Source organism: Trachypithecus francoisi, unplaced genomic scaffold, assembly GCF_009764315.1.
Source record: "Trachypithecus francoisi isolate TF-2019V2 unplaced genomic scaffold, Tfra_2.0 Lachesis_group14, whole genome shotgun sequence".
Classification (NCBI taxonomy): Eukaryota; Metazoa; Chordata; class Mammalia; order Primates; family Cercopithecidae; genus Trachypithecus; species Trachypithecus francoisi.
Window position 1 is genome coordinate 31303176 of NW_022681459.1, and position 16221 is coordinate 31319396.

At 45.2% G+C, this 16221-nt stretch overlaps 1 protein-coding gene across 25 annotated transcripts in view; it reads left to right on the top strand.

The window, feature by feature from the left end:
• PCBP3 (poly(rC) binding protein 3) overlaps positions 1-16221 on the top strand; it is a 273001-nt gene that overhangs the window by 81679 nt on the left and 175101 nt on the right. For 22 of the 25 annotated variants that reach the window (XM_033232649.1, XM_033232650.1, XM_033232640.1 and 19 more), the window contains one exon: positions 2160-2197. The exons of 1 other annotated variant lie outside the window; for it this stretch is intronic. The gene's annotated coding sequence lies outside the window, so the exon portion shown is untranslated. Of the gene's footprint in view, positions 1-2159; positions 2198-3558; positions 3696-16221 lie in introns of those variants that run through there. 2 more of the 25 variants (XM_033232645.1, XM_033232641.1) reach the window with 1 other exon arrangement.

Genomic DNA, 16221 nt, shown 5'->3' on the forward strand with positions numbered 1-16221 from the left:
TGGTGAATTACGTTGATTGTTTTAAAAAACAATAGTAAGCCAGTTGCATTTCTGGGTTAAAACCCACTTTATCTGCATGGATTTATTTTATATTGTTGGATTTTTATATGCTAAAATTTAAGAATTTTGGCATCTATATTTCTGAGGAATATGGATGTATTTTCTTCTGTGTCTTTTTCTGATTTTGTATCATGTTAATGCTTGCCTTATAGAATGAATTGGGAAGTATTCTCTCATCTTCAGTTTTCTAGATGAGTTAGTAAGAAAGCGATATTATTTCTTCCTTGAATATTTTATAGAATTCACCTGCGAAGTCATCTCAGTCAGCTCTTTTCTTTGTGGGAAGGTTTTATCTTGAATGCAGTTTCTTTGATATATATATATAGGATTATTCAATTCTCCTTGAGTGAGTTTCGATGATTTGATTCTTGTAAGAACTTGCTCCATCTAAGTTGGCAGATTTACTGACATGCAGAGTAGTTCATAGCATCCGCTTATTGTATTTATTTATTTATTGAGGTGAAATTCACTTAAAATGCAGTTAGCCGTTTTAAAGTGTACAATTTGGTGCATTCAGAATGTTGTACAACTAGTATCGAGTTTCAGACGTTTTCAAAACTTGTTTGTTACTACAGAGGAATACCTCCCACCCATTAAGTAATCACTCCTGGTCTCCCCCTTTCCTTATGCCCTGGAAACCACTAACCTGCTTTTTGTCTCTGTGGACTTGCCTGTTCTAGATATTTCATCTGAAGAGATAATGCAATATATAACCTTCTGTGTCTGGGTTCTTGGACTTAGCCTAACCGTTTGGAGGTTCATCTGTAACACGTGCCGTCCTTCATTCCTTTTGATGTCTGCAGAATACTCCATTGTATGGCTGTACTAAACGTGTTGATCCATTCATCTGCTGATGGACATTTGGGTTGTTTCCCCATGTTGGCTATTGTGAATAGCACTCTTAGAAACAAGCATCTGCTTAAATCTGTATTTTTAATTCTTTGGGGTCTGTACCTAGGAGGGGAGTTGCTATCCTATGGTGATTCTATGTTTAACTTTTTGTGGAACTGCCAGACTGTTTTCCACCCTAGCAGCACCATTTTTCATTTCCACCAGCGATGTATGAGGTTGCCTGTTTCTCCAGGTCCTCATCAACACTTCCATTAGACTTGTTTGATTATGGCCATTCTGGTGTGAAGTGGTATCACATTGTGGTTTGACGTAATTGTCTTTATAATATGTTTTGTGTCTGTATAATGTTCTATTTCTCATTCTTGATGTTGGTAATTTCGGCCTTCTCTCTTTTTTCTTGGTCAGTGCAGTCAATATTGTTTGCCTTGTTAAAGAATCAACTTTCAGTTTCATTAATTTTCTGTATTTTTTACTTCTATTTATATAATTTTAGAGACAGAGGCTTGCTCTGTAACCTTGAACTCCTTGGCTCAAGTGATCTTCCTGCCTCTGCCTCTTGAGTAGCTAGGACTACAGGGATGTTCCACCATCTACCATGCCTGGCTAATGTAACAGAATTTTCTTCTGTAGAGAGTAGGTCTTGCTATGTTGTCCAGGCTGGTCTCAAACTCCTGGCTTCAAGTGATCTTCCCACTTCAGTCTCCCGAAGCAAGTATTTTTAAAATGGCTTTCAGCTTATAGATTTCTATTCTGTATTTCCTTTCTTCTGCTTACTTTGCTCTGTTACCACCGGAGTTGGTTCCTTCTTCCCGGTGGGTTCGTGGTCTCGCTGGCTTCAGGAGTGAAGCTGCAGACCTTCGCGGTACAGCCGTCCTGTCCCGGATACTCTCCCTGCATTCTTACCATCCCCCATAGATTCAGAGGGATTTGAGAATCAGCTGTGCCCCAGACTTCAATGAGGCTGAGGACTGTGGGTCAAGGTTCAGGGACCCTGCGGCTCTAAGTCTTTATCAGTATTGTGTATGTGCCAGACTCAGTTTAGAATTGAATCACTTTTTGTGGAATTTTTTCTCTGGGAAACTGTCTTTGACCTTCCCAATAACTGATTTATGAACATGTCTTTTTAATAGATGACTTTGGTTTGATAAAATTTGGTGTCTAAGGTGAAAGATGATTGTGATTTCTGTCTCTCTTTGGAAAGCCTGTGATTTCCAATTTTAATTGTTTTTTCCTTCAACTGTTTACAGGACTGTCTGCGAGAGAGAAGCTCCCCACGTGGTTCTGTGTAAGTAGTGCTTCTTATGATGCTGTCACAGGCGATATTTTTAGACTAAACGACTCTTTCTGTGTCAGCAGAGTGGAAGCCGTGTGTCTCTGCCTTCCCCCTGGATCCTGGTTTTATGTCTCATGAGGAACCTGCCTCAGGTCACACTACTGCCAAGAGCATATAGTGTGAGTGACACGCATTTTCCGTTCTTGCTTCTGTGGAACCAAGATTTTCAAAGAGGCAGTTTCCTCTTTCTCTGGTAACCTTTCTTCACAGTTAACCTGACCATGTAGACCAGCAGGAGCTGGAGGGCCAGTTGTTAGCACTCTTGGAGCCTACTGCACGCCTTTGTTCTTGTGCCGACAGTGCCCCCTGCCCTATAGTGCGTGTGTATGCGGTGGCCGTGATGGCACCACAATGCCTGAAGCCACACGGTGCGTGGGTGACATCTGTGGAAAGGACCTGGCACCAGCCAGCACACAGCAGCACACACCTGTCTCAGACAATGCACTGTGGTCTCAATTCTAGTTTTGTAAAACTACCTCGAGATGACTCCTTTTAAAATTATCCTTAAGATGTCTTTCTTTTTCTAAAGCTTATAAATGTCATTTTCAAAACGTTTTCAGCAGGAACTTAGTGTATATTTGCAGTTTTGCATGGAAAACTAATGTAGTTATGATGGCTGCTGATGCTGGTGAAGTAGTACCAGCCACCCTGATTTGATAACTTCCATAGAGTCACTCCCTTCATCCTCCCAGTGCCCCTTTGAGATAGGGATTGTTATTCCCTGAGGCTTGGCGAGGTGAAGTAACTCACTCAGGTTATCTTGGTGACAGTGGTGGGGCTGGGATTTGAGCCAAGTCTTCCAACTTCACAATAGTAGAGTAAGAAGAGCTGCCTTGTTGATGTGATGTTGGTCGGAACTCCCAGTGTGTCTTGCCTTCCTGGTGTGCTTGATGGCAGCCCTGGGCTGCTGTGAGGTCCTGGGCACAGTGCATCCTGAGGAGACAGTGCTGCAGTTCCCACCCACCGGGGTGTCCAGAGATGTCAGCTGCAGCAGGGCAGCGCCCTGGTCAGAGAGATGGCATGGGGAGTTGGCAGGGGGAGCCCCTCGGAGAGATGGCATGGGGCGGTTGGGAGCCCGTGCATGTAGGTGCTTGGGCTTACAGGTGACTGGAACCCTAATATCCTAAGAGGAGAGTTCTTACCAACAAATTACTTGAACAAATACTTTGTTTGTTCCTTCATTTGTTTAGCAGATGTTTACAGTGTGCCTGCGATGTCCCAGGCACACTGCCAGAATCCTGACATCCTTGCCGGGGACTCGAAAACATAAATCTAGTCAGTGAGTTCATTCTGTGGCATGTCAGGGGCTGACAGTGGCTGTAGGGGAAACAGGGAAGGGCAGGGTGTGGGATCCTGGTGCCATGTGAATAGGCCATCAGTCAGCCCTGAGACATGGGGCATCTGTGTGAGTCTTGCCAGAGATGCAGGTGTGAGCCCCTTGGTGCAGGAGGTAAGTAAGGGGCTGCAGGGCCAAGGGTGTTTTGAGCAGAAGTTCGGGTCTGACGTGCCTGGTGCATCCATGGAGCAGTGAGGAGGCTGCGGGGCAGGAGGTGAGAGTGCGGCTGGGGCACGTCAGGGGCCTCACAGGTCATCCTGAGGCTGCTCTCAGTCCGCATGGCGTTGGGGGCTAAGAGGAGCCTACCAGCAGGGTGGGTGTGGGAGTGGGGAGCCAGCCAGTCTCTTCTCTGTGCTAAGTTATTGTTGTGGCTTTAACTAAAGCTTCTGTAATACCTACTTCTTGGAGGAATCCAAATCGCTGTTGCCTTGGGGCCAACTTCGTAATCTTACAAATCTGGATCTAATTTTCACCAAAATCTCAAGGGAAGAGCCTCTGGGACTCAGGCAGATAAGCAACACCCGTTATGTGCTGTTCCCATTTTCTCTTTGACTTTGGCGTTGTCCACATTCTTCTTCTGAGCCTAACTGTAGGCTCTTCAGACCCAGCCTACAGTTCTGGAAATAAACCAATGTGCTGGGGTGGGGCAAGCCTGACCTCCTGCAAGCCGTGCCTTGGCAGCCAGGCTGAGAGGCAGAGCAAGCAGTGCAGGTGGAACCATCGCCTGCCAGCACATGGGTTCTGGAGGCTGCAGCAGGCAGATTCTGGAAATTCCCTGAGGCCTGTGTGCAGTACAGACAGGGAACTTTTATAGGCACCTGTGGCCTCTTCTGCTGGTGGGAAGGAAGGTGCTATGAGCACTGAGCTGGTTGGAACAGAAGGGCTCTCCTCTCGTGGGCTGTGTCGAGTGAGTCCTGCAGCTTCCCCCTGTGGGATTCTGGGGTGCGGTGATGAAGCAGCGCAGAGCTCATCTGAGTGGATGTTTCCCAGGGGAGCCAGTAGTTTTGGGAGCACTTGGTTTTTCCATTCCCATGTCTTGGAGAACTCTTCCCCCCTCCTGAGAGAGAGCGATGAACGTAGGCCTCATGGAGAAGCACAGGTGGGCCTTCCCTGGGCTGTGTGTGGTCTGTGCGGACCTCTGAGGGCCACTTCATTTTGCAGGTAAGGACCCATCTCCCATAGCTGGTTAGTGCCAGAGCCCACTCCTAGCCCCATCTAGGGGCTGTTTTTCCGCTACAGCAAGATGGGGAAATAAGTAGCAATGAACACTTTGTTGAAGATTTTTATTTACTTTGAGGTCTTTTATTTCTTGTAATACTGAGTTGGTTATTTACTTCTTAGAGTTTTTGTTTGTTTTTTTGTTTCTTGAGACAGAGTCTCGCTCTGTTGCCCAGGCTGGAGTGCAGTGGTGCCATCTCGGCTCACTTCAAGCTCTGTCTCCCAGGTTCAGGCCATTCCCATTCTCCTACCTCAGCCTCCTGAGTAGCTGGGACTACAGATGCCCGCCACCAGGCCGGCTAATTTTTTGTATTTTTGGTAGAGACGGTGTTTCACCGTGTTAGCCAGGATGGTCTCGATCACCAAAAAATTGAGAAAGAAGATGACAGAACTTTGAAAGTTGGAAGGCAAATGGACAAACAGAGCAGATCTGAACCTACAAAGCTGAGAGGTGCATGTGAGTGTGAGTGTGTGTGGTGTGTGTAGTGTGCGTGTGTGTGAAGTGTGTGTGCCTGTGTATTTACCCATGCAGGTCTGTGTACACATGCGTGTGTATGTGTGTGCAGGTGAGTGTGTGTATAGGTGCGCACACACGTGTGTGTGTGGAAGGTGTGTGCGTGCGTATGTGGTCTGTGTGCATCTGTTGTATGTGTGTGTGTTGAGGGGACTGGGAAGTGAGTTTCTTGTGTTGCAGACAGTGCCCCCACGTCTTGGGAATGGCGTTACTATGCGGCTGAACATGGGGAGGCAGTGGAGGCGGTGTTGACATAGGAAAGCTGTCGAAAACCTGTCTGAGAAGGACTCGGCCTCTCAGCCCTCTCCTACCCAGTCTGGTTCCTCCCTGGAAGGTGACCTGGGAGCCTGCCGTGTGTTGGGGGACTGTCCTAAACGGAAAGCAGGGCACAGAATAGCTTCACCCCAGCCCCTCATTTGGCCCCAGAACACTGGGAACCTAGGAACAGATGCAGGAGGGAGGGAAAGGAGCCACTGGGTGGGTGAGGAAGCTGGACGCTGGGGCCCTGGAGCGTGGCTCCAAGAAAGGCTTGGAGGGTGATGTCAGGATGAGTGGGTCTGCAGTGGTCAGCCCCATGGCTAGGAGTTTGGAAAGAAATCAACCCAAGTTCATAGAGCACCAAGCAAAGCAGTCGGGAGAGCCTGATTCCCTGCGAGAAACAGAAACAAGAAGGGAGCTGCAGCATGAGGTGTAGGTACCAGGCGCACAGCCCGCGAGGGGAGTCCTGGAGAGTGGGGAGGAGGGCGAGGTAGGGGCTCAGGAGAATTGGTGCTCATCTTTTATAGCAGGAAGCTAACAGCTGACACATAGAATTGTAAGATCACGAACGGCAAATACAAACTCAGTGATTAGAAATATGGAGATAAAGAAGTGCCAAAGAAGGCTGAGCTCAGGGAAAGATTGTGGGGGGCGGGCAGGGCCACCGCTTTTTATAAGCTTTCTCGAATTATTTGCTTTTAAAAACTGTATATTTATAGTTTGATTAAAAATAAAAAATTTTAAAGGTTATATGGGCAAATATTATTTTATAAAATATTGATGAACCTCAGGGCCTGGGCTCCCTTGCTTGCCCTGCTCCTGCCAGGTCAGACTTCCACTGCCCTTGCCCTCTGGTCCTCTCCACCGCACAGGCCCAGCCTCTGGCTTGGTGAATCTGAGGCAGATCTTTCTACTCAGGTTGCTTGAGCTCTGCAGCGTTAGGCCTGGTGAGCGCCTCTTGCCCAGTGCTCTAGGGGCTTTGGGGAAATTTCAGTCCAGACGATCTGCGTCAGGTATTCAGTACACACTTCCGTGCCCTGCTTTTTAACTGAATAGTATTCTGCAAAGTGTTCGACCTTACCTAGTTTGAAAACATTATTTTTAGAAGGTTGCATGGTTTCCCATGTATGGATCTAGGTATCATTTATTGGATTATTCCCTTTTTGTTTATTTTTTTCTGATTTCCACTAATATCCATAATACAAGGTAAACATCCTTGTGCATAAATCCACAGCAGCTTCCTCTCTTTTGTAGGCAGTGTTCACACCTACAGAATTCCTGGGTCAGAGGACATGGACATTTAAAAGAGGCATAATGTGTAATTGCCAGGCTGATCTCAAAAGTGCAAGTTTGTACTGGAACAAGCTGTACCAGAGCACCTGTGCTGTTGTATCCTGACACACCAGGTGCTGCATATGTCTCCGTCTCAGAAGGCAGAAGCGAACTGAACACACATGGCTTTAGCTCTTTAACAATAATGTAGTTTTCCCATGCTCATAAGCACTCTTGCGTTATTGAAGATACTCTGCTTTTATGTTTGTGGGAGGAATTCTCCCCAGTTGAGTCATGCACCCTTTCGTCTCATCTGTAGCATTTTGGGTGGCTCTCAGTATTTTCCCTTGTGATGTCATCGTCTATTGTGTTTACATTTAGAAAATCCTTTTCTTGGGATTTAGTTAGGTGTATGTTCTTAGATCTAAGTTAGTTTTCTTATATTAGAAACACCATTTATTAAAAAATACTTCATTTTTCTAATGATTCATGCTGCAACTTCTGTTATGTATGTGTACCACATATGAAAATACTGTGTATTTTAGTGTCTGTTTCTGAATTCTCTAATTGACCTCTTTGTTCTAATGCTGGTACACTATTTTAATTATTTTAGTTTCATGGTGTATTTCCATATCTGATAAAGGTAACCAATATTTCAAAAAACATTTTGGTTATTCTTGGCTACCTACTTTCTAAATGAACTTTAGAATGATTTTCAAGTTTAAAAAATTAATCATATTGAGGTTTCTTTTCAAATGGATCAGATCTGTAATTTAAATTATAAACAGCTGGTATTTTAACAATATTTAAATAGTTTCCTATATATAAGAGGAATTCCTCTTTCCATTTATTCTGTTATTAGCCTTCAGTTACATTTCATAGCTTTCTTGCTATGGGTTTTATCTTTCAAATTCTTTTCCAACTAATTTGTGTTACTTGGTTATTGTAATTGGGACTTTTCCCATGGCATTTATCAAATATTTAACATTATATAGGAAAACTATCAGTTTTTATATATTTGAATGTGGTCATGTGTTAAAATGGTTTTATTTGCAAGAGGGTTTTCGGGTGAAATTTGGCTTATTTTTACCTTGACCCAAATGCCTTCACCATGAAGTTTGCTTGCTGTAGCTATCTGGTAAATATTCTTCATTAAGCTACAGAAGTTTTCTTTTATTCCTATTTATTAAGTTATGTGTTTTTTAAAATAGAAAATGAAAGCTGCATGTCACTAAATGTGTTCATTGCTACTATTTAGGCAGTCATGTGATTCCTGCTTTTGTCTCTCAGTGGAGTGAATTCTGTTCCTGACATTCCAAGTGTTGATTCTTGGAATAAATACTGTTAGGCCATAGCTCTTCCAATTATAATACGCTTCCAGTATCTTACTGGGACTAGAATAAGGGTTAATAATAGGGTTAGGGCTAGAGTTAAGGCTAGCATAAGGGTTGAGGTTACTGTTAGTGTTCGAGTTATTGTAAAGGTTAGGATTAGGGTTAGTGTTAGGGTTATCGTGAGGGTTATGGCTAGGGTGATATTGCTCTATAAGGTTCTTTTTTTCTAATTTTTATATGATTTTGGTAATATATAGCTTGCTTTCATAACATGATTTGAGAATCTTCCCATGTTTTTCTATCCTTTATTTAAATAATGAATTTTTCTGTCCACTGTTTAGAAATGCAAATGTTATCAGCCTTTGATAGAATTCTACCTTTGATATAATTCGTCTATCAAAGCCGCTAAGCCTGGAGTCTATTTTGGAGACTAATTTTTTAGTGTCTATATAATTTCTTCCATGGTTATTGGTTTTATACACATTTTCTTATACACCAATGGTTTTTTCTTAGGAAATAGTCAATTTTAAGCAAGTTTTTAGGTAGATAGGTAAAAATGTATATATGTTATATATACACACACATATGTATGTATGTAATATATATGTTGTGTTCTTGTCATTTTTCAGTCTTTTAAATTTTTTAATTTAATTTAATTTAATTTTAATTTTTATTTTTTTTTTAGAAACAGAGCCACACTCTGTTGGATATTGATCTCAGCTCACTGCAGCCTTGAACTACTGGGCTCAAGCGATCCTTCCACCTCAGTCTCCTAAGTAGCTGGGACTACAGGCATGTGCCAACACATCTAGCTAATTTAAAAAATTTTTTTAGGGACTGGGGTCTTGCTTAGATACTCAAGCTGGTCTCAAACCTCTTGGCCTCAAGTGATCTTCCTGCCATGGCCTCCCAAAGTGCTAGGATTACAGGTGTAGGCCACCATGCCGGGCTTCGCTTTTCAGTCATTTTATCTGTTACTATGTTCCCTTTATTTCAAATATTTATTTCAGCATTTTAGTCACATTTGTCTAATTTTTTCTCCAAAATAGCTTTAAGTTATATTGATCATTTATAATTTTACTATTAATTTCTCATTTTAGCATACATTATAATTATAATTCTCTTTTTCTTCAAGTTAATGCTATTATTTTAATAGTTTCCTGAGTGCTTCTTTGAACATTTTCATTTATTTTCCAACTAATGCATTTGACTCTCAATCTTCCTCTAAGACACTTTTAACTCTGTTCTACTGGCTTTGTATGTACTGACCTGTTGTCACTCATGTTTTTATTCTTTAATTTAAAAGATTAATTTCTTGGTAGTCCTGTCTAGGAGGACTATTCTTTTGTTGTTAGGTTTCTGCTTTTTAAGTATCATGTTTGCCCTGTGTGGGTCAGAGAGGGACTGGCCCTTTGTGATTGTGGGTGTTTTGTAGGAGATGGCTGTGGGGCTTGGGGATGGAAGAGTGGCACCCACTGTGGGCATGTCACAGGCTATCACAGAGCAGCAGGGTACAGTGTGAGCAGTGGAGAAGGTGCCCAGAGGGACCCCATGGGGTTTTATGCTGCCTGTAGTCCTGGGAGATGGAGTGATCGCATTGGAAGAAAAACAGTCTGGCGTTTGCGGGGAGCAGACAGACTTCTGTGTGAGACCCGTAGGAGACATGCCATGGAGGCTTTTGGAATCCCAGCTCACAGCTGAGGGGGCGGTGTGGGGCATACAGAGAGCCATGTGCCAAGAGGAGGAGTTGAACCCAGGGGAAAGGGTAAGCCACAGAAACACAGAGCTTCCCAGACCCACCAGCTTTATTTCATAAGGTCAGATGCTCTTGTTGACATCATCGTTCCAGGATGGGAGGGCTGGGCTCTGTGAGGCCTTCCCTGGCCTGGGCTCTGGGTGGCCTGCCATTCTTGATGTGTGGTTTCTGTCTCTTGCTATGTTGTCATGACTGCAGAGTTGGAAGGAACCCAGGTGCACCTCGTGTGTTCTAGCTTGTGGATGCAATAGGGGGCAACTTCATTTTAAGAACTGGAGGCCCAAGTTATGCTGACTTGTATCATGGTATCTGAGACCAGGTGTGTCTAACATGTGCCAGGCGACCCTTTCTGCAGAGGAGCTGGGCAACACATTCTCCCGCTGGGCAGCCTTGGGCTCAGCCAAAGCTCTGTCTTCACAGACAAGGGGAGGAGAGGACAGGGGAAGAGCTTCTGCCTCCATAGGCAAGGATGAGGACATAGGAGGCACTGAATAGTGGCCAGGAGAGGAGTGAGTGAGGACGTGGGGTCACCCACCCTTCAGAGTGAGGCACACTTGCAAGAGTGTTGGCGTTGTGTGAAGGCAGACATAGCGCCCACACGGTGTTGTGTCAGCATCACTGGATCAGTCCGTTTTCAAACTGCTATGAAGAGATACCCTAGACTGGGTAATTTATAAAGAAAAAGAGGTTTAGTGGACTTAGTTCCGCATGGCTCGGGAGGCCTCACAATCATGGCCGAAGGGAAGGAGGATCAAAGGTGCATCTTACATGGTGGCAGGCAAGAGAGCGTGTGCAAGGGAACTGCCTTTTTATAAAACCATCAGTTCTGGTGAGACTCACTCACTGCCATGAGAACAGCATGAGAAAAACCCACCCCCATGATTCAATCACCTCCCACCGGGTCCTGCCCACAACACGTGGGGATTATGGGACCTACAGTTCAAGATGAGATTTGGGTGCAGACACAGCCAAGCCATATCAATTGCAAAGCCCACCGGGCATCCTTGTTCTAAGAGGAGCACCAGGCTGGGGGGTGAGTTCTGGGCCTGCTGAGCCTCCTGGATTCTAGCCAGCACAAACCTGGCATTCATGGGCGCTGCTGTGGTGACGCAGCAGGGCTGTTCCAGCCCTCCCAGCCAAGACCCAGGGCCTGCGGGGATGGGCGGCACTATTGCACTGTGGAAATGTGGGCCCCAGAACCAGGAGGGCCAGGGAAGACCTGGAGGTCTTGACCGGCTGGGGCAGGGCGTTTCCACATGCTCTCAGTCACAGAGGCTGAGGTCTTGCCCTTACCCCCCTCCTCGCCAGCCAGCAGAAGCTCTGCAGCCTCAGCGAATCTCAGGTTCTTTATTGGAAATGGTGTGGCACACCTCTCAAGGGAGGGCAGACTGCCATGGGCCCAGCGGAGGTCTCATGGCACTGGTGCCCTTCTTTCCTTCCTCTGAGTTTTCTCCTTGGCTAGGTAGCGTTCCTTCTGGACCTTCTCCGCTTTGCTTTTTTCCCCCTCACAGGGATTTGGAGAGTGCTGCCCTCCCAGAGGTTGAGATCAGATTGCAGCCTGGCATGGAGGGATGATCATTTTTCGTGATGACTCATCCCTCCTCCGTGCCGTGCTGCCAGGCTGTCTGGCGACCCTGCGTGCAGAGACAGTGATGGATCTAGAGAGCCGTTGTTGCTGGTCCGTGGTGGCCGGGGATGGTGGAGAAGAATTTCCTCTGTGTGCACATTTAGACAGGTGGGAGTCAGCATTTCTGTGTGCTTTTATTTTACAAAGGCACTATCTGTTCATTGGAGATGCAGCCTGTCTACTCTTGCTCGTCAGCGTGCATGGTGAGCTGCATCCATCCCAGTCTCCTGCTCCTCCCAGGCCTCCGTCGTCTTCCTCTGGATCTGCGGTGACACTTGACAGCTTACTTCATTCTGTGTAGTGTTCATGCGTTTGTGCCATAGGCCCTGTGCGAATTGTGTCACAGAGGCCACCCTGTCTTTGGTGATGAAGGGCAGTCAGTGATAGAGCTAGGTTGAGGCTTTCGGTGTGGGTATGAGCTTTACTCCAAGTGCTCTGGCCATTTTGCTTTTCTGAGGTACAGGCTGAGGTACAGCCCTACAGCTTTGTTCACCTGGTAGTGAGTCAATGGGCTTGACTTTACCCACCTGTTTCCCAGCCTCTGCCTTCGCAGCAAACCCAAGATGGGACTCCTCCGAACACGGCTGCATCCACGTGTACCTTCTTTGCTGAGCTTCTGCCTCTGGCCACATCCAGCAGCGCTGGTTGCAGTTGGGGGCAGCTGTTGTTAGGAGCACAGCGGTGAGCTGTTGTCATTGTTCCCTTGTGTTAAGCTGGCAGAGTCTGAGCACAAGTCCTGGGAAGAGAAGTGTCCGGTAGGGACCCAGCTGGGCCGGTGGAGCAGGACTAGCCTGAGAAACCAGAGACTGTGTTCTGCTTCCGTCCCCTCTCCCAGATCACCACGCGACCTCGGCTGGGTTCCTTCCCTCTCTGTGCTGCTTTTCCATCTGTGAGACTGGGTTTCCTGACCTGGTCCTGCCCTGACCCTTGGGGGAAGGTTCCTTCAGCTTTTACAAAGAGGGCAAGAACCACCCGTGTCTTTCTAGGAACAAAATATGACCTGTGAGAAGATGGTTTCCTTAATCATTACTATATTCGCTGCAAAGGTTCCTCACTTAATTCCTGTAATTCTCCAAAACCTTGGAGAATTAACCCTTGTTATCAGTAAAGAAACAGAAACTAAAGATGAGTCAGCATTGGAGCAGAGTCCAGCCCATTGTTCCCCCTTTTCAGAACCTTCTCTCCTTCGCTTTATTACTATTAGATTGTAAGAAGTTCAGATCTCAAGTACTCATGGTCAAATTACCACCCAGAGTCACGGATATTTTACTCGTTCACCAGCGTGTAATGAGAGTGCCTGTGTGAGCACCCCTCAGTCACGCTGCATCACCAGGAAGCACTTTTTCTTTGTTCCAGCTTGAGAAGGGAGGAAAGCACAGCAGATGAGAGCTGAAAGATGGCATGGGACTTGGCACAGGGATGGTCGAGAGGTCCTGAGTCACTTTGAGAAGGTGCAGAGGAAGCCAGATTGAGCCAGCTTGAGGAGTGAGGGACAGGGAGGGGTGGAGATGGCTGTGTGAGATGTTTGACTCTGAAAACTTGGGGCCTAGAAGGGAGGTGTTTGGGTTGCATCTTTAGTATTAGCTACTTGGTTATGTTTAAAGCCTGAAAATGAGTTAGTAGAGAAACTTTGAAAATTAAGAGACAGAGAGCACGTGGGTGCTGCTAGACATTGGTCCCTGTGGAGTCAAGAAAGTTATTTGGAGGGTGGAGAGGTGCTGTTTCCTGGGCATAGGGGTGTCCTCTCATCACCACAGCACCATTTTACAAAACCCATCTTAATGCTACACCCCAGTATTTCCATTCCCTCAGTAATGTCTTTTATATTGTTTTCCCTCCAGCACAGGATGTGGTCTGGGATCAGGTGTTGGCACCTACTCGTGTGTCTGTCGTCTCTGTCAATCAGGAACATTTTCCACAGCCTTTCTGTCACTTTCATGACATTGACGTTTTGAAGAATAGTCTCTTTTAATAAGTAGACGTTTCCTCCTTTGGGGCATGTCCGGGGACTCCTGTGATAGGGTTCAGTGGCGCACGCTTGGCTGGTGCCTGCCTCCATGGGATTGGGCTTCCTCAGGGCCTCACCTCACCAGGTGCAGAGCAACCCTCTGCCCCACCTTGGGGTGTGAGGTTGCTGACTCACTGCAGAGCTCTTTGGCTTCTCCCGACTTTGGTTACCACTCATGACTAATAAACCATCTGCAGGAAGCCCCTGGAAGACCATGCGGAAATCCTACATCTCGTGGCATTTCCCCTGGACTTAGCCGTGGTTGGTTTCTGCCTAGGCCCGTCTTTACTGTGATGGCTGTAAGTGGCGCTTGTGCAGCCCCCATGCAGACTTAGCTATCTGCTGGGAGCAGGCCCCTCCCTTCTTCTCCATTTGCTTATCTGTTCATCTCTTACCAGCTTCTTGTCCTGGACTCCTGTGTCTTAATTCACCGCTGTCCTAGTGTCTCATTCATCACTGTCCTTGAGGATTTTGTGCTCAAATTCTCCTAGATTTGATCAGTGGGAGCCCACCAGACCAATTCCCGGTTCCTTCCCTCTTTAGTTCCCAGCTTCCTTTCTCTTCCTGCTACCATCTGCCTTATTTAAAGAAACAGTTTCCTAACTTTTCCATATAATGTTTCCGGCCCATCTTGTACCTAACCTACCCAGCCCTGGAGTCCACCAGATAGATGTTTGAAGGGCTCTAGTTTTTGTAGTGTGAAAATGTTACCAAGGAGCAATATCTGGGTACGAGGTAGGCTTATTGCTGTCAGGTGTCTTTGCTTCTAACAATGTTAGGGGTCAGAGCTGGGAAGTACGTGCATGTACACATACACACCTCTGTGTAAACATACATGCATGTAAGTGTGTGTGTGTGTGTATATATGCACATATACATGCATATATCTGCGTGTATAAAACAGACGAGTCCCACAAAGTCCTTTCTTTTCCTGTTATCCCCACGCCTAGTACATGACAGTGATGTTCCAAGGTGGTCTCTCACCAGCTCCTGGAGCCACTTCTGCACATCTCTTCCCAGTTCTGTGTTTAGTGACATCATGGCAGTAGGTTGGAAATCGCCCACAGTGGGAGGGTTTGCACATGGAAGGAAACTGGCAAACACTACAGGCCGGGTCCTCCCTCCCACCCCAGGAGCTGTTTGTTAAACGTTTGCTGGCATACCTCTAGGCAAACACATTTTTACAATTAGCCCTCCATATGTATGTTTTCTGTTTCTCTTCTTTCTCACCTAAAATGTACATAATGTATCTTGCTACATATGTTCTCTTTTTACTATTTTTATTGTAAACGAATATAACATTACATTTGCTATTTTAGCTGTTTTTAAGTGTATAATTCAGTGGCATTAATTACATTCACAGTGCCATGCCACCATCTACATCTCCCTTTTTGTACTTTGTGTTTTCTATTAAACAGCATCCCTGGAGTCGCTCCGTACCAGGGTGGAGTGATCGTCCTCATTCTTCCTTTTGCTTCCTCTGCTGCCCAGTGCTGCATCCTCGTTTGGGTTTCGTGATGGTGGGATGATGACGTAGTTTATGATATTTTGCAGTTACACACAGTGCAGTGGTGAATAGCCTTGTGCATTTGTATTTGTGTGACTGTATCTCCTGGAAAGGCCTTAGCGGTGTGGTAGTTGGGTTCAGTGGCAGTGCTCCGTGCTCCTACTTCAGTTAGACAGTTGCAAATCCCCTTCAGGGGTGGCCACCGCCCTCACCACCCACAGCCACACCACGGGGTCTGTTCTTCAGCTCATGAATTTTTGCCAAAGTGATGCCTGAACAGTGTAGCTCAGTGTAGTTTTAACTTACATTTCTCTTCTTGTGAGTGAAGTAGAACATCTTTTCATAGGTTTAAGGACGTTTTTATGTCTCTTTTCATGTATTTTATACATTTTTCTACACGGTTTTTGGTCTTTTTTGTCCCCTCAATTTAAACATTTATTTATTTATTGGTATCTTAGGGATATTATTTATTTTCCTGTGGAATACATTGCAAATATTTTCTTCCTAGTATTTCTGTCAAATTTTCTCATGTCATTTTGCTGTGCCAAGGATTTTTTAATTTTTATAGTCAAATTTATCTTTTATCTAGATTTTTAATTCACAATTAGAAAGCCTTTTCTACACCCAGATTAAAGAGGAAATCACTCATGTTTTATTCTAGTACTTGTGTAGTTTAATTTTTTATTAGTTTATTTTCATGAATTTTTCAATTGTTGATTTTTTTCTATGGGATGTTTTTCTGTTTCATTAATTTATGTTTTTATTTCTTCATTTTGTTTTTTTCCAGTTCATGTTTCTGTTCTTTTTCAAATTTTTGTTGGATGTTTGCTCATTGATATTCAGCTTTTTAAAAATGTAGATAAGCATTTAAAGTTGTACATTTCCCTCAAAGTATGTTGCAGTGCATAGATTTAGGACTTTTATTATCCTTAACTTATAAATGTTATCTTGTTTCTACTGTGACTCCTTTTTTGGCTTATGAGTTACTTAGAAGTATTTCTCAATTCCAAATACACAGAGCTTTAAAAACCATGTAGGCCGGGCGCGGTGGCTCAAGCCTGTAATCCCAGCACTTTGGGAGGCCGAGACGGGCAGATCACGAGGTCAAGAGATCGAGACCATCCTGGCAAACACGGTGAAACCCCA